We start from the raw sequence: 20,452 nt of genomic DNA on the forward strand, positions 1-20,452 counted from the left end.
AATAGTATGTTCCATGTTTTTGCAACTTCTGTTTGATTAGCGACAAACGCGTCACAGCTCTGACAAAGGCATCGGTTGTATCGCTTGTGTGACTATAGAAACTCTCACGTTCTATATTATGTACTTATGTATGTTTTTCTACTAATTTTAAACGGAGTTTTGCCAAAACTCGCCATGCTTGGCAGGACTTAGTTGGTAATAAATATCTTTGTGAAAATATTTCTGTATAATCAATGGCGGTTTTATTTAAATCAAAATCGCTGTTTCTAACATTACAAAATCAAACATATACTTATGTTGCTTGCAGCTCCGCCCACGTGTAAAGACTTTCTCGCTTTATAACTGCCTAAAACATTTTACGACGCCAGCGCCATCTATGTAAAAAATCAAATTAAATACATCCATTATCCCATAGAACCAATTTACCGGGATAAAAATAAATTGTGTTAATCCAGTAATGTTCTACATGTATGTCCAATATTATCCAAATCCGTTCAATTCTGTCTGCGATTACTCCTTACAAACATCCAAACATTTTCACAAACTTTCGCATTTATATTAGTAAGAGTAAGTACCCATTATTATGCCAGTTTTGTATGACTTCACACTACAGTCTAGCTAGACATTAACGCTAGGTAACAACGTAGCTCTATAACTCCCAAACTTACAACATTAGGATATACACAACAGAGAATAGTTCGTAAATCCATCGCATTGGCTTAATGTGGACGCTTGGATTTATTAAACTAGAGTAAATTTCCAGTAAAACAAAGAGAATTAAGAGGGAAGCAATGGTTTTTGATGAGTGACGTTTTGGACCGCACTGTTCATTAGAACGTAGTTACGTAGTTACGTCGCAGGATATAAAACACATATTTCAATTTCTTCTCGCCGCCATTTAGCATCACCTTGATTAAGTCGCATAAAATTATTTGTTGGTAGTTCAGCTATCCGAATTTTACGACTGGATAACGAGGTATCGTAAACATGAAAAATTCACCATAGTTATTTCAAGTTCCCTCGTTGCGAGTTGCACTAAAAAAAAACAGTAAACTGGACCACCATAATTCCGACTACCGCCGAAGGAGCGTCACTTCAGCGTACGTCAACATTATAATATCATTTAAACGATATTGTAGTTATTCTAGCATACGCAATGCCACATCAAGAGGAATTTTATTCAAAATATGTTAAAGAGCCATGTCACTGCAAAGCGTACTATAAATGGCGGCATATTCTAAACCAACTAGACTTAACGTGATCCCCGCCAACATTAACTTCAATTGAATCAAGTTAAGATGAATGAAATACACGTGTAACAGCAAATCCAAAGGAACAAGTAACTGGCAGCCATTCAACTAATTTCTCCGAATAAATTATGAACGTCGCAATTATAAATTGCAACGCGCAGAACAAGAACTTATTGCATATGATTAATACTGTTTCGTGGTGGTATAGATTTGAATTCCTTTGGGTTTCCTTTTGAACTGATGTTATTTCGGCCAGTCGATAATTAAACTAAGTCGGGGTGAAACATGCAATGATTTCTAAGATGGGACTGCGTTTGGCTTTAATACAAAATACATAATTTCCGCTAATGCGTGATGGAGCGCAGCAGACCAGTTAATAAGAGTAATAATTTAATAAAGGTGTATAATTCAATTCAGAAGAGAATGAAGGAAACAGTGTCTTATCTATATGGATTAATAATTGCTATAGCTTCAAATCTTGAAAATTAAATGGTACGATCAGAAATTAGTGCAGGTTATATTGATCCTTTTTTAATTCACATTTACTGGACTACAGTAAACAATAGAACTGTTTGTAAATCATGTCTTGAAACAGAAAATTACTGAGAGCTGTTCTACCTGTCACAAATCCTGTATGATATCAAAATTATCTAGTATCCTAATTAGAGGAACAAAATATATGACATCATTAAATAAATCATTTTCCTTTCTTCTTTTTGCATGAACTATCAGAATTTCTATGAGTCAACGCATAAACTATTTCAGTAGCCAAATACCTATCATAAGATAATGTTTAACTTGGCTTACATTTAAGATATATCGTCTCCTTTACGTTACATCGTACACTATTCGACTAAGACTAAAGTAAGTTCCATCAGCCAGCTACAGAAATATAAACAAATATCTACCTTTATTATAAAATTATCATCTTAATAATTATAAATGCCATACTGTTTGAAATTCTTGGGTATTGGTAAGAAGAGAATACAGAAACAGCTGAAGGATTAAGATGTTTGGCGCATAGATAGACCATCTCCTGAATTAACACATAAGCTACTTTTTATTCCCGTAAATTGCTCCCGTAGGAAATTTTGCTTTTTTAAAATCTTCGATCTACCTTTTTAAATAAATGGCGGCGTACAAATAGGGTCATGAATAGGTACAATGATTTAGGGACTTTTTAACGAGGACAAAGACGCAAGCAAAATCTTGTATACAATATTATATTTATTAATTCTGCCCTTTTGCGTCATTCAGTTGTATTTATTAATATATAAAGATAAACTAAACATAGTTACGGGTGTGATGAACTTAAACCATGAAACTACGCGACTAGCAAGGACATTAGAGGAAAAAAAAGTATACGGAAAACAAATTCTTCTGTGAAATTTGCATCAAAATTAGTTAAAAATAAAGAAAACATATTTGAAATGTTGTAAGTAAAAGTGAAGGCATAGTTATAGTACTATCTCTTTCTCACTCATGTAGCGTTATAGCCGATGACAATTGGTGACGTCACAGTTTGCTACTACTGTTATTTCGCAACTACCCCATCCACCAACCTAATCCACCAACCTGACCTATTTATTTTTGCGTGGATATTGAACATCCTCTTTCTGATTATTTTCGATGAAATTCATTTTTGGTGAATGTATTTAAGAATGAGTCAACTACCTATTGATTGGATAATATTTTATTTATATTTTTGTAATACGCTAGCAGAATAAACTATACAAATACGAACGCATTAAAATATTTTCTTGACACATAATTCATACACGTGCAAACTGCTTCTGGGAACGTCTATACCGATATAGAACACTCCATCCAATGCCCTGACACTCTATTGGATAATAAATTGAATTAATTGCTTACAATTGCGTTTTGAAAACGGATATATTTGGAGAGCCGGGAGAACGTATGGATGACCGTAAATCTCTGGCTTGTTTGTCTTGAAAATTATGGGGTAAGGAAACATTGGTGCAGTAATAACGTATAGCAGTTATTAATTTCAGATGTTTTAGATGAAAAAACGTATTAAAAGCTTTATTTGGCCTATATGCCATAGGCTATAAAACCAACGAAATATTGATTTTTAGGAATTTTGCCTAGGAAGTGTTTATCGGTTAAAAATATAAGACAACGAGACCATTATATGATGGAAATTAGCTTGACCTGCTAACCTACGATACAATAATTCAATAGCAACTCTGCTTAGATGCGATAATGCATAAATAAAAATTAAGGCATGTTTCATAATTTTTTTATGTTTCAAATATTATCTTATTTAACCAATATTTATATTAGTTACTTTCATAGACCACATCATCACTTACCATCAGGCTAGATAGTGGTCACACGCAAGTCTACATGTCATTAATAGAAATATTAAACCAGTTTATTGACATAAACAAAACTTGCATTTTTGAAATACTTGAATCTTGAACTCGAGAGTCTGAGACTTAACATCTTGTCAGAGCGCTCTTAATAGGCTTGAAATAAAGTTTATTTTTCTTAATCACACTTTACAACCCCATTATTAAAGGGCATGATAATAAATTATACAGCTTTCTCATCATGAATGCGTACTAGAAGCATCTCTATCAACCGCTAAGAGTACCTATACGTATCCAAATAATTTATCTCACATCTACCACATTGCTAAGTCAACGCACATTGTACCCAATATACGACGTAATAAACGTGAAATTCGTTGTAATCATTACGCCCGCACCTGACAAATCCCGAAACTCAACCCCAAGTAAACCTAACCCCAAACGTCATTTGTTGATGCCTGGTTATAAATGATACGGGAAGATAACACCGAAGGATTTGCAGCCTGAGGGTCGGAGGTCGTAACTACCCGATTTTATGAAAGAAAATGTTTACGTTGTTTTTTCCGTGCGCTTCCGTTCCTTGTTAAGAGATGGCAGCACTCGCACTCGCAATGGACATAATGGTTTTTCATTTTGAATAGAATGTATTTTTATTTTGAATCATACAACAATTCTGATATTGCAGTAACATATTCTAACATATTAGTATAAAATAGCATCACGCCTTTTACCCTTTTCAAGAGTAGGTAGATGTGTAAGTTGCATGTATTAGATGCATACCTGCAGACCTCAAGGTAAAACTGAGAGAAAAACCAAACACTCAACCCGGGGAATGAACCCAATATCCCGGCAGTCATACTACGCCACTGTCAAATTCATCAACACAAATAGGAAATACAACCACGCCTTTTTCCCCGAAGAGGTAGGCAGAGATGCAACCAAGGCTCCCTCTTGCGCTATATGTGTTCCATCCCATGATGTGATAGGGAGCGAACTCATCATCATCACAAATAAAAATAAGGAAAGAACAATGTGAACTGCTCGTGGCTTATTGTGCATTTTTTCTATGAGGTCAGCTGCGGAATGATTTACTTCCTCAATATTAGAGGCAGGTGGGCGGCGGAATTAAACTTGAGGAAATATTGCTTCAGCCTTTGTCCTTGCAAACGGCTTTGAAATAATCGTGTTAGGAATTTAATGTAGTTTGTAATATCTTTAGTCTCATATTTTTATGAAAGTACAAATTAGATTATTATAAATGAAAAAGTTTGTTGTTTGAATGTTAAAATTAGATACATAAATTTTTGACAGATTTGGATGATAATGACCAAATTCAGGATTATGTATAGGATACTTATATACTGGAAAAATAGACAGGAATTTTATTCAGACTGCCTTGGTGGCGTAGTTGTACGGCATGCGCGGTAGGACAGCACCCTGAGGTCCTGGGTTTGAATCCCGGGTCGGGCAAAGTGATATTTGGGTTTTTCTGCTCAGTATCAGCCCGGAGTCCTGATTTTGTGCCCAATATGGTGATAGGCTCGCCCCCTATCACATCATGGGACGGAATACACTTAGCGAAAAGTGAGTCCCCTTGTTGCGCCTCTGCATACCCCTTCGGGATTAAATGCGTGATGTCGTGTGTAAGTAATTTTATTCAGGTAAGAAAGGCGAGAGGTGACGCGAGTAATACCTATTTGTTCATAAGATTCACACATATAACATTAAAAGCTTTAAGATATTTTAAGCATAAAAGCAGGCACATTTTTTTTTAAATTATATTTTTCTCGTGACTTCGTTCACACTAGAATCCTCTGAAACATAACCGCTAATAGGCTATAAAAACTCACCGGTCAATAAAAATAAAATTCCATTCATCTGTTCGGAAGATTTACCTTATCAATATTGCTCTCAAGCGCAGTTAACGTCATTACTTCCTGACAATGACTACATGAATATGTCAACAAAATAATCCTCGTGTCAAAACATGAAAATAATTTTTCCATACAGCGTTATTAATATTCCGGGCACAATGTTTATGTGCCTTTGTACATAACTTAAAAATTGTTTCGAAAAAAAATGGAGCAACGGAAAAAACAAATCGGTTTTATACCTTCCGTCCCTCGCATTATGAAAATGAAGTTTTTTGTGTTTAAAAAAGGTATGGAAAGTTGTAAGGTTCTTCTGCTTTTCATTTGTATGGTAAACATAGTTAAATATAAGTTCATAAATGTACTATGTACATGTGTATGTTGCGATAGACATGTATATATTTTGCGATAGACTAGTTGAGTCTTGGGAGTGACGGATAATCGAGGCAAAGGTAGCAGATTCAAAATTTAAGTATAATTTACTGGTAGGTCTCTCATATAAGAGAGTCCGCCTGGGTACGTCCGTAATGTCTATTTCTTCTGCCAAGCAGCAGTGTGTAGTCACTGTTGTGTTCCGGTTTGAAGAACATTGTAGCCAATGTAACTACTGGACATAATAAGACTTAACGTCTCATGTCGTAGGATGGCGAGCGTAGTGGAATACCAAACAATACTTTGTAATTCAAGGTGTTGGATGGTGTTTCTATTGTTTATGGGCGATCGTATCGCTTACCATCATGTGAACGGCAAGCTCGGTTCGTTCAAAGCAATAAAAATGGTAACACATCTTATTTTACGAATTGTGAGAAAACCAAACTTGAAACCAAAATGTTGAAGTGCCTATTCACAGCTGGCCAGCTTGGTGGACTAAGGCTTAAGCCCTCTCAATAGTAAAAAAAGCATGCAACAATTCGCTGTCAAATCGATCAAAATTTTGATGGTTACTTACTTTATACTACCGTTACTGCTCATCAAATCTTCGTCGATATAACAACAAACATCAGGAGCCGTAACGAAGATGTCTTGCTATAATCGTTAACGCTAATTCAAAACCAACAAAATATATGAGAATGACATATCCTAACGATTATTCTTTTGCTAACGATTACACGTAAGCATTAGCTACGGCCCCAGAAATCGTCTCGAATCCGGAATCTTAAAAAAAATGTATGCGCCCTTTGTTTAAAAATTACACATTGTTCAAAGCCGACAAAGACAAAACATAATTAATCTATGAAGAATAACAAAATTCTTTATACGCTATAATTCCACTTTATCTAATGTGAATGACATAAAAACCGTCGCGCGGACGAAGACAACTACTGTCATTAAAACTCATTAGATGCGGCTATGAAAACTACACTTATACCTAAAATGTTGCTGTAATAAAAAACTGGAGAACGTTCCTGCATCACGGTTTAAGGGTTCTGTATATTCACTTGTATTCTGAAAAGGGATTGTTGATTTATTGTACACGCGGACGGTAAACTGACCCTAATGGTAAGTGGAGTGGAGTCCGATGGAATATCGACTGACGAGATATGATTACCTCTCGGCAGTCGACACAATTATGCCGGCCTGTTGGAGCCGAATATACACAGTCTGATCCCGGAAAGCGACACAATTACATGGGGCACTACGGCGAGTTTTAGCACTTTGCGTATGCTGGTAGCTATCCCAGTAACGCGAAGTGAGACATGACATGATTATCAAGAACATACACACCACCCAAATATTGACACAAACATTTATCTATTCAATCAAACTTAATCAAACATACAAGACTTCTTATTCCCAATTCCTACATCTGAACAAGCCTCATTAATCCGATGATGGCAAAGTAAACATCCGCAGAACCCTAAAGGTATAATTTCAACATTTTTCACATACGAATAAACAGGAAACATAAAGAGGCCAAGTTAAATGACATTACCGAGGAATAACTCTCCCACCGGCCGACGCCTAGGAATTTCTCTAATTGCGAAGACACTAACCGGAGGACTCGGAGTAATTGCTACACTCCTCACGCGACGCGACTGACAACATGCATTTACTACCGCGTGCGAACTAGTTTACTAAAATAAAAGTATTTTCTATTGTTTTTCCATTTTTATTTATTGGCGGTTTCTCTTCTCGTTTTGCTGATGAGGATATATTTTATATCAGCCTGGATAGCGACCGCTGTGTAAAAGGTTTTGACACCTGCTATACAGCCGTGCTAAACGCAAAAGCGGTATGTCAGGCCAACATTATTTCTTGATAATCGAAATTTTGTAAATATAGTTTTATAGTTTTGTATGTAAAACTGAGATAGAGAAACTCTTTTAAGGTTTTTTTAACAAGTTCTAAATAATATACCGTTATTTGGGTCAGTTCATTGGATGTGTATTTCTTTAAGCTATCTGACGACAAAAATCAAGGTTTTGATTTTTTTGAGGTACCGCTTTTGCGCTTAGCACGGCAGTTTAGTGGCCCACGTAAGTGTGTCGCATTATCAGCCTATGAAGAAAGAAATGCGAGCAAATAAGTCACCTAAAAATTCTCCACTGTTATAAATATCGCAATACAAATTTGCCCGGATCAGGTAAAATTATATTGAATTTTTCTACTCATCAGCCTGGAGTATGGAATTTGTGTCCCATATTGCGATAGGCTTGCCTCCCATCTCATCATGGGACGGAATACACACGACGGAAAATGCATACACTAGTAGCGCATCTACCTACCCTTTAGGGGACATGCATGCGTGCGTGCTAATCAACTACATTAGATACCGTGTTGATGAATTTATCGTACAACCTTGAACCTAATATTATTACCTAATATTTACTGATCACGTAGAAAAATGATTGTAAAAAAAAGTATTTCAGCGCCATTTTATGCGATTGATTTATCGTAATTTTCAATCGCATTTTTGTACGCTTTCACAGAAAAAAGACACTTTGTAGCTATCGCAATTTGTCCAAGGAGAAACTTTAATCACTTAAACTAAAAGTGTTTTTTATCTTTAATAATCAGAATCTATGTTTTTATTTCTTATATTTGGAATTTACTTTATTTGGAAAACTACAGAAGAAACATAACACGTATAGATTTAAAACAATTACACAACACATTACTCATGAGTTTTCACAAATAACAATATCTTGTAAACAAAAACAAACATGGCGCAGCGCGATATAAGTGCGCACCCATCCAGAAACCAATAATTAAAATGATTAAAATTGCTCAAATTACATTTAGTTATAATATTTTTTGTATACCTACTAGGATAGATAAAGGTGAAAGATATAATTGTAGTCAATATCCACAGATGTAATATTATTGTAAAAGAAAAATATAAAGATTTAACTTTTATTTCATCAACTTGCTTACCCAACACAAAATTTAAATCGATAAACTCCCCTATAAATGTTTGAAAAACCTATAAATTCTGTTTAATAACAGCGCTTAGCATTCGAACACAGTTTTAGTCGCATTGCGTCCATGTTTATTTTATGGTTTTTTAATGTCTCCCATAAATTCAAGGTGAATCTCAACGAAAATAATCAAATTAGACGATTTAATCATAAAACTGCGCCATTAAGTACGTTCCCTAAGGGATAATTTATCATTTAGTTAACACCATGAAAGGAAAATTTATGATTAATCTTGAAAATATTATAATGTTATAAAAAAGTTTTTGATGTATTCAACGCTCTACTAAAGTCGTTTGAATCATCGTGATTTATAACTTGGTTTCGGTTACAAAAGTGATATTTTACTTGAGGGTTCGTGGAGTGAATTAGGTGTTTTTGGTGATAAATGAACTTAGAAACTAAAGGACATGAATATTAAACAAGTTTTTTTACTAGGTATTCGGGTTTCTGCGCGTTTTTGTCGCTTTGTTTTGTTTTTTGGTTCCACCATCAAACAGCAATATGGCAACGTGAAAAATGTTATAACCAGTTTAATTACTAGGCAAATTATGAGATACTAGGTGTTGTTTACGAGTTCGCCCGCGTCCGTCTTTTCTACTACAAAAGTCTCTAAACCCCTGTTGCAATCTATAGCGCGATTTATACGACTCCAGCGCATCAACATTTTATTTACGGACACGAAAAATGACACTCATTGCCCCTGATGGTAAGTGGAGTGGGGTCTAATAGAATGTCGACTGACGAGAAATGATATCTCGACAGTCGGATATACACAGGCTGATCCCGGAACGCGACACACATGGGCCACTTTGTTGGGTTTTAACACTTGTGAACGGTGGTCGCTATCCGAGCGAATATAAAATATATCCTGCCGCCAGTAAAACCTACTTCATTTAGATTAAAAATTCTAACATTTCTAACGGAAGCAAATTACCGGGATAAAAGTAACCTATGTGTTAATAGTAATAATCAATATACATATGTGCCCAATATCATCCAAATCCATTCAATTATTTCTACGGTCACTCCTAACAAATATCCAAAAATTTCCCTAACCTTCGCATTTATAATATAAGTAATAAATAATAAGATACTACACTACCGTGAAACTGACAGCTATTTCAGCAATTTTAGTTCAATAGTGTTAATAATAATAATATAATAATATCAGCCCTGTATTATATACTTGCCCACTGCTGGGCACGAGCCTCCCCTACTACTGAGAGGGATTAGGCCTTAGTCCACCACGTTGGCCTAGTGCGGTTTGGTAGACTTCACACACCTTCGAAATTCCTATAGAGAACTTCTCAGATGTGCAGGTTTCCTCACGATGTTTTCCTTCACCGTTAAAGCGAACGAAAACACATGATTTTAGAAAAGTCAGAGGTTTGTGATACATGAATAGTGTTAATGTCACACGGTAAAAGCGCCTGCGCATTGCCTTATACAAGTGTATACGGAATGTAACAATAAACTTCACTTAGATGGTACCAGATTCCCTTTATCACGCTATAATTAGAAATCAGATAACAAATGCTACAAATCTGAGCACATTAAATGTTATAAAACACACATTCTCACTTACACTTGTAATTTCCTGCCATTTGTACGTTTCAGATCATGATAAGTTGAAAATGTCGTGGCAAGATTTTATCTACTTTGAAAATATAATTTTCTCATGTGTGTATTGTGCGTGACGTTCCGCGTTCAATTTGCAAGATAAGCAGTTTATTTGTATATTTATTTATTACTAGCTGACCCGACAGACGCTGAAATTAACTTTTCTTAAATTTTCTAACGTTCCGCTCAACTTCCTTAATTTTTTCTTTCATAAGATCCGTCTCCTTACTATAACAAATACAACAACAAAAAATAGTTAAATCGGTCCAGCCGTTCACGCGTGATGGCGTGACCAAGGAAAATAGGGATTCATCTTTATATATATAGATTAGTATCAGAGCACATATAACAATGTAACAAATAATGACTAAGCCTAGTTGTGCAAGACGTGGCTACATGTAATCGAGCGACTTGCTTAAAAAGGAAAACCTGAGCTATAAACACCAGCAACCTTCCACTGTCACTAAAATTAATTTATATTATTAAACCAGAATAGTGATTAGGAATTTATGAAAATCCATTTCTAAAAAAGACCTCACAACCCAAACTTTTGATACAACACAAATAAATCTAGATTAAAGGTGTCGGCCCACTGAACCGTTTCGTATTATGACCGTAATAGGAACGTTTCAGGCAAATAAATATCCTTCATATTGAATAGTATAAGATCATACCAGACGGAGACGAAACGGTCTCGTATACATAGTCTTTACTTTGCAATTATTTTTTGCCTGATACGTTCCTAACACGGTCATAGTATGAAACGGTGTAGTGAACAAACTTCTTTATGCAAGATAAACACTAAGGTTTGATTTCCCGCAACTCGTACCGGTAGCCGGTATTCCGTTTAAGTTTCCGGAACAGTATTAAAACAATTATTCCCCTCTAATAGCCGTAACCTAGTTCTTAATAATTAATTAGTGGATCCATTAGCTTAGGCGTGATAATCTTTATGGTTTCTTAGTCGGTTGGCGCACTCTTAAATCACTGCGAGTTGACACAGTGAATGGTATTCAGTAGGTTAATTTTATTTTTTCTTTACCAATTTTTTTATCGCCATATATTATTAAATTTACAGTCTATAGTCTATCAGTGAGCTCAAAAAAGTAAAGAAATAGCCGTTTTTTAAATAAAAAAAATCATTAAAGTTATATTTTTACTATTTGATAATTCTACCAATTTATGTAAGGCAATTATAGGTACATACCTACAATTGCTTTACACATTATACATACATATGTACGTATGTACAAGGTATACTACACGTTACGATTGTCACGATTATATGAAATGACCTGACTAGTTAAGTAATTGCAATATTTTATCAGACATAATTGGTTAGTGAATAGGTAGATTCATATATCTGGAATATGGTATTCATTTGCGTTTCAGCGACATCGGCAAATGTCAGTTTCATAGTGTGATATAGTAAGCCTGTATTATAATAACGCATCATGTAACTTATATCGTAACAACTTGGACAAACACACGTTATATAAAAACACATCACACATTTATCCCCGAAGGGGTATGCAGAGGCGCAAGCAGGGGCATTTTTCGCCAAGCGTATTCCATCCCATGATGTGATAGGCGGCGAGCCTATCGCCATATCGGACACAAATTCCAGGCTCCGTGCTGATACTGAGCAGGAAAACCCAATATCACTTTGCCCGACCCGGTATTCAAACCCAGAACCTCAGAGCGCTGCCGTACCGCACATGCATTACAACTATGTCACTGACGCAGTCAAAAATTATATCGACGGTTGAAAGGCTAATTGACTTAAGCTACTTTTTCTTTCGCTTTTTTTTAATTCGGAATAAAAAACATAGCAAAAAGTGCTGATTTCAAATATGTATATAAGTGTCGCAAAAATGACGCGTAAGTTATTTAGCCTTTCAACCAGACGGTTGAAACGTCGGTCGTTATATAGACATATATACGTAGTAATAACATAAGATATATGAAGGTAGATCGTCCATTAATGTGAACCAAATACCCCAGTTTTAAAAATATATTTATCAATCTGTGAATAAATGGTGAACGTAACGGATGTATTTAATTGAACGTAGATATGCAAAAAGAATCCAGCCCACAATATAACACTTTTGAAATAGTGAAGATAAAAGTTTAATTTCATTGACGTATATTCTATAGACACGAACGTCCATATAAACTACTTTTTCAAAATCTGAACTAAAATGGCAATCAATACGTCACTGTTATAACCTATTTATTCACTTGAACAACAAATAATTTTACTTATTTGACTAATTTTTTTTATTCAAATCCAGGTTGACACTTAGACTCCAGTTCTTATATCATGAGCGCCACTCCGTGCACAACCACAAACTGTCAATATTGACCATACTAAAGTTAGTTTGAATGGATTGCAATTCAATTCAGTTGAGCTCAGTGGATGTTCGGAACGCCAAATCTATGTACTACGTACTCGTAGTACATATAATATATCGATGTTTAAATCATATTTTTGCTCATTCAATCAAGTTCAAGTTAACATATTTTAACTAAGATGTTTTTACTAATGGAAAATATAGACCTTGGAGACTAGATCTAATTTGGCATACTTGTCTCATTTTCGGCCATACTGTGGGTTGGATCTTTTTTGCGTATCTACGTCAAATTTATCTTGAATCGTAATACCTACTATAGCAGTATAGTTTCTTGTCTAGTTGAGAGCAATTGCGGATCATATTCAACTTGTTTTAAAATATTTCGTTCGCAGTTCCCCTACGGCGTTCGCAACAATGCACACATTACCTTGGTTGGATTATATCATGAGACATTTAATGTAGCTCTTACTCAAAATATCACGTAATTTACCTGATAAGAACATTGAATCTTCCATCAAAAGATCGTGTACAATTTATTTTAATCATGAAGGTTTATGAATAATTTAGTGAACTTTTTGGTTGCAAGTGGAATTAAGTGACGAAAACTGAAGATCGTTGGTATAATAAACGCCACGATTAACAACAACCAATGGTACCATTTAGAACTTAGAATACAAGCGCTTTAGGCACTATATCTCTTTAAAACATTGGCAAAAAAACACCAATTTAATATTATCATTCAATCATAATGAAGATATACTTATTCTGCAAATATGGGTAAATGACTAAAACTGAGATTCCTCAGAGCAACCATATTTAACCAAAACTTGATATACAAAATTACGATTTTTTCAAAAGTATAATATAAGAATTTTTCAAAGCATTTATGTCACAATCATATGCTTTAAAAAAATACATATCATTGTCAAATCTTAAGCAAGTATATCACAACTATTATACTTAAGTATAAGAAAATTAGAAAAAGAAAAAAATAAAACACACCAACCTCAGCCCTGTATTATATACTGTCCCACTACTGGGCACAGGCCTCCTCTACTACTGAGAGAGATTAGGCCTTAGCCCACCACGCTATACATATAATATTTTGATTCAATAACAGATATTTTATATTTTGAAGGAAACTATGAATCTTCAAGTAAATATTTAAACACAAAAAAGGTTCCACTTAATACGATAATTAAAGAATACAAAAAAACAGTTTTATCTGCGGGATCGGTACACAAAGGGAAACGACTATTATCAGGGTCTAATTAACACCAGAGGTCCGAAATGTTATCTCTAGATAAGGCATTGTTCCGCCACCTTGCCCGATGATAACAGATTTTTAAATATCTCTCGGCTTTTTGTCAACCAAACAGGTGCGCAATGCTCAATGGACGTATTTTCATAGATCATAAAATAAAAAAGAGGTAAGCTTGTTGGTGGAAAGAAAGACGACAAATTCTGTACCCACTAGATACTCACGACATAGTAAAATAATTAAAACCCAGTAAAATATCTGATAACAAATCTTAGCATCAGTCTACATAGTACGTACAGTATAGGTCACTTCTTTTTTGCTTAACAAGCCACGTTACCAGTGTATTTGTGCCGTTGTGTTCTTTAATGATACTAAGAGTTGAGACTGCTAACCCATAACATGACTCAACTGGTAAGCGGTTCCAGGCAGCCCTTTGACGGCAACGTTAACGGGCTTGAAATAAGGTCTATTTTTGTCAACCAATTTTTAACAGCCAATACACTCTAAAATTAATAAATTATCAAAACTATAACAACAGTACTAGTCGCGGGCATGACCTATTGCTTTATAATTTGTGGCAACGCGTCTATGATATAAAATAGGTATATATTACAAGATCGGTTCTGTCACAACTACTCTATGTTTTTTGGCATGTCGGCTCCCCAGAGGGTCGTAGTGTTTATAAGTGACGCCAATGCCACCTGCCCAAAGGATTTCACGTTCGGCGACCATTTTATCTTCATTATAGCTTTTTGTTTTACCCAGCGGTTGCACCTTGCGAGGCATTCGGATACAAAATGTCATGATATGTTGATCTGTTACGCTTTATTACACTTGAAAGAGATTTGTTACTATGTTACCTTTTTGGTTTTGTTTTATGGTTCGGTTTTGTTGTTCCTATTTTTTTGGTAGCTCGTATGAGAGTCCATTTGTGTACTGACAAAGTTCTGCCGTAAAACAGAATTGTGCGAATGTTTTCTCTTTTTGATATAGTCCAGTATAATTTATAATAATTATTATTATGACCTAGCAGCTTCGTGTGTCGAGCGCAGTACACTGTAGCTCAAAGTTTGGGTAGTTCTAACTGCGCGACGGACGATGATATTATTATGATACATGCTTGCAATAACATAGACATATATGAATAATTTAATTACTTGCAAGTCATTCAATAGTTTCTTTAAAGCTAAACCGAACACATCGCAAGTTCAAGCAATCACGTCGTAGTGATTTAACCAACCAGTTCTTTATTTTAGAAAAAAAAACTATTTCGAATTCATGCCATGTCCAATACAAACAAAAACAAAAAAACACTATTTGGAATTCATGCAATACAAACAAACATTCTTTGACACTGCACATTTCCGCTCTCCTCACAATGTTTTAAATACATTCAAAATACTTAAAAAATATGTGGAATAGTAACTATACATGTGGCTTTGCCAGCGTAAAAATGCATCCCAGAAAAAGTGGGCCCCGATGGCGTTTTTGTATTGCGCGCGGTACGACACAGCTCTAAGATCCCAAGTTCAAATCCCGGGTCGAGAAACGTAATATTAGGTCTTATTACTCAGTATTTGTCCGGAATATGGAATTTATGCATGATATGGCGATAAGCTCGCCTTCATATATTTCAAAATCCAAAACGGACTGACATTCAAGACAATGAAGTTTTCTATAAATGAAAAACTAGTCTTTAATTAGATTACATATCTACAAACAAACGGACAAACATTACCTCTATATATTAGATATTGCATAAGACTATACATCAAGATATGCAGTTTACGTCTGCCGTCATTTTTTAATAAAATAACCAGTATGTTAAGAACCGTGACAAGTATTACGCCCGTCACATTTTATACGTAATGAAGGGATTCGCAGAGAAATGGGAGGTCTCGCCGGCTGGTTTTCAAAGTCTGGGAATTCAATATCAAGATTCTAAGCAGGTGTGTTTTGAGGCACGGCGCCCTTACTTGCGCGACACACGAAGCGTTAGTGTGGACAATATTTAGGATATATATTTTTACGTTTTAATTACTTTTTGAACACGATTATCGAATTGACATTTTTTATTAATGTTAAGTCGTTGTTGAGTTAATGTGTAACTGGATTTTGAGAAAAAATAACTAGGAGAGGTCAAACTAGTATGCTTCGGCCAGCCCAACTCGAGACTTCTTCGATCACATTTGAAAATTAATTACTGTTATAATTTTCAATCAATTTCTGTTTAATAATATAACAATAACAGCATTAACAGACGTAGATAATATAATTTTAAACCTAAATAATACCAAATACCAAATTTAGTGTTCAATTACAATAATAAGTATTTCACTCATTAAACTCGATACATTAAAATAACGAATCCATAAACCGTGAATTAATAATTTCAAAACAAACCTAATTAGCCGATATAACCTACTCAAATGAATGTGCATATTACTAGAATATCCATTAGAATTTAATAATATGGTATTAATTAAATTTATGTTATCAAAATAAATCAACTGTGCAACGATTTTTGTTTCATAATGCATTGCAATATCAATAAGCATTAACATTACCTAATTGAGAAGGATTTCCGTTCGACATTCGAGTCATTATACGGATATTTCTGAATTGATATATACTTTACCTATAATCAGATCTAATAGTCTTAGTATTAAGATAACATATATAAGTTATTTAATGAAATGTTTCTGTAGATATTTGGATGTAAGTAAACGCAAAACCTCGGAACGTATTTTTAAATTTGGCACGTAGATTGTATTTGTTTTGAATTAATATAATATACAGTGTCATATTGACTTTCTGTTATTAAATGAAACCGCGTACTTTACTTAAAGATAACATTTGACAATAAATTACTCGACTCGTAGATATCAAATAATTAAAGTATAAGCTTAGAAAACTATAAATACCATAAAAAAAAGCTATTTTAATTTTACACGTCTTAATTATACTATTTATCTAAAAAAAATTGTCGCAGAGGCAACAACACTCTTTCAGCCAGAAATACACTCACGTACACGCTATATCCGCATTAAACTATAAAATTACCAAAATATCATAAAATAAAAAAAATAGTGGAAATTATCGGTATTCATGGATGATTTTTGGCACAAATTTAGCATAGACAAAGATGTGAGGTTTAATCTATTAACGTCAAAATGACTCTGTACAAGTTATTCCGAAAAAAATCTAGCAATATTTTTATCAAGCTCTTTCACACTGATTGTTCATTCTAATCAGCCGTGTGTAGCGAGGTGTCAGTAAAAAACGTCCGGACTCGGAGCGTCGCGCGTTGTCGTCCGCTTGTCGCGACTTTGTCGGCACTTTTTGTCGGCCAACCGTGACTGTTTTAGTAATCGGATAGTGATCTATTTGTGTTGCCGATGAAGCTTACAGGTAGCCGGTAATAAAATACGTAGATTCGATGATGCGTTGCTTTCCGATGGATATGAGTTCGATTCTGATGTTTGTCAATTCATATGACTTTTAACGGCTCAGAAATATATATATATATATATATCAAACGTTATATTCACTTCTAATCAATATTACACCTAAAATCAAACCCCCTTATTCATAGACGTTATTTATCTAAGGACGGGGCATTGTCGGTATAACAAGTCTGTTTCTCAGCTTTGTTTATCTGACAGGCAACTAGATTCAAGTTTTATCTAAATATTAACCAATCACAACGGCCCTATGTCAACGCACTGCGAAGGCTGCCGTACCGTCAGCACTGAGAAACAGACTTGTTATAACAGCAAAGATAGAGCTTCGATAAATAACGTCTATGAATAAGGAGGATAGTTGACAATTATTAACAGTATATCACCTTATACATTCGTTTATGAAAAGTAAATCAACCAGGGGCCAAACTCAGTGGTGTAAGGTCCGTATAACCCGATTCCTGTCGGCTTATTCTTTATGTAGAATCTAATTTTCATTGAGAAACAACAATATTAGCCAATCACAACGGCCCTATAGCTACGCTCTGCGAAGGCTGCCATGCCGTCAGCACTGAGAAACAGACTTGTTATCACAGCTTTACTCCATCCTTAGTTAAAAAACATCTATGACTAAGGGGGTTCATGTTTTGTCTGGTCCTTTCGGAAAATTTCACCTTACGCCACTGATATTCTGTATCACACTGTAAATCCGTAACGTAGCCGTGTCATGTAGTATGAAATTTGCGTGAAATGGTAGTCGGTATGTCAATTTCTTTTGTCGTAAACGCGACGCGGTGCGTTACGTGCTTGGCCCTTATTCTGTATGATAGTGTAAACGCGTAACGCGGCCGTGTTATGTTATCTTCGAGAAATGTGCGTGGAATGGTATTCTGTAAGCCGAATTTCTGTAGTCCTAAACATGATGCGTTGTGTTACGTGCTTGTTACACACTGTCAAAATAACGTGCGGGATAGAGAATAAGGCCCCTGGTTACACTCCGTCAACATAACGTGTAGCATGGAGAACAAGGTCCCTGGCATTGTCAACTTAAAAACTAGTGGAGTCACTGCTATTATCAATATTATAGATCGATAGCATCGAGCAACGGATATCGACAAGGCACCACCTATTTGTATTTATCATAAATGTAAATGTTACAAACTAGTCTGTTATCTTTGTTTTATTAAAATGTAAATATTCATACGAAAAAGAAAAGTAAAGCCAGGATTTTTAGTGGAAATTATCGGTATCCACAGATGATTTTTGGCAGAAATTCAGCATAGGTAAAGAGGTGAGGTTTAATTTATTACCGTCAAAATAACTGTACAAGTTACTTATTCCGAAAAATATATAGTCGATTAATAAATAAAAAACCGACTGCGCCAATGCATACGCCGAAGCAAAAACTGATTAATATTGGAGCTGGTTGCGACACCCTTTCCCGACCGTCCATCAACTTTTTTCTTCCGGACATGAATAAACATCTCGCATTACCTACCTCCTTATAACTTAGAAGGTTCAAGACTGGATACAAATAAGGTGGGTAGATACAGATAGCATTCAAGCATAAAACTTTAACTACCCTGGTGGGGTTGCTTCTTATTTAGTAATACTAAACTACTTTAAATAAATGAGTTATTAATTCAATGATAAACAAATTCAACACCTTACATCTACTAGTTTATAAATATCTTTATTTATAGCATTATATATTTTTTCCCCACATACAAAATAAACCCTTTAAAGTGTTCGTCCAATAAGAAATAATAAGCGTCTCTATTATTGACAAGTAGCGCCATCTATGATGGAGTAGTGTAAACTTAATATTGGAAGCAGAATTTTAAAACCAAATGTTACATTCAGTTTCGTAAATTATAGTGTAATTGTATTTATTTCTATTTAAAGCTTTTTAATTACTGACTGCCTCAGTGGCGTAGCTGTGCGTGTATAACAAGTGCTCCGAGGTTCCGGGTTCGAAACCAGTCAGACAAAGTTATTTTGGGTTCTTCTAATCAGTATCAGCCCGGAATCTGGAATTTGTGTCCGATATAGCAATAGGCTCACCATATAACAGCATGGCGAAACGCACGAAAACTAGATGCTTTGGTAGTACCTCTGCTTACCCCTTCAGAGATAAAGGCGTGAGATGTGTATGTCTGATTTAAATTACAATTTTAAGGGACCTAAATTAATGCGAACATTTTTCGATAATTAATCCCGAACCTTACAAGTAAAAGCGGCGATAGCCTAGTTGGGTGTGGAACAGACAGCCGAGACAAAATTATGTCCGCATAAGTGTTCAAAACCCAAGGGCACACACCTCTGACTTTTCTAAACTTATGTGCTTATTCTTTGTGAATTATCGCTTGCTTTGACGGTGAAATAAATCATAGTGAGGAAACCTGCATATCTTAGAAGTTCTCTATAGGAATTTTGAGGATGTGTGGTCTACCAATCCGCATTAGGCCACGGTGGAGGACTAAAGCCTAATCCCTCTCAGTAGCAGACGAGGCCCGTGCCCAGCAGTGGGACAGTATATAATACAGGGCTGATATTATTTAACCTTATAAATCCTTGGCGTCCCCATTCAATGCTATTTCATAATATTACCGTTAAATGTTTTTTCTTTACTATATTATCATTTGTTACGCACAGATGCTATAATAATGGCAATACAGTATTTCAAAGAAATAACTTAAATAAATACACACATTTTCTTTAGATTTCGACTTGAGTTAAATTCTTCGAATCGAGAACAAATTGTCTAATTAGTAAATAAGGCCTTTGTTGTTTTTGAAGTTATTGAGACGCCTAAAATTAATTATTCTTTAGCATATCTGTTTACCAAAACAAAGAACTAATTAAGCTTATAAATATAAG

Source organism: Manduca sexta, chromosome 19, assembly GCF_014839805.1.
Source record: "Manduca sexta isolate Smith_Timp_Sample1 chromosome 19, JHU_Msex_v1.0, whole genome shotgun sequence".
NCBI lineage: Eukaryota > Metazoa > Arthropoda > Insecta > Lepidoptera > Sphingidae > Manduca > Manduca sexta.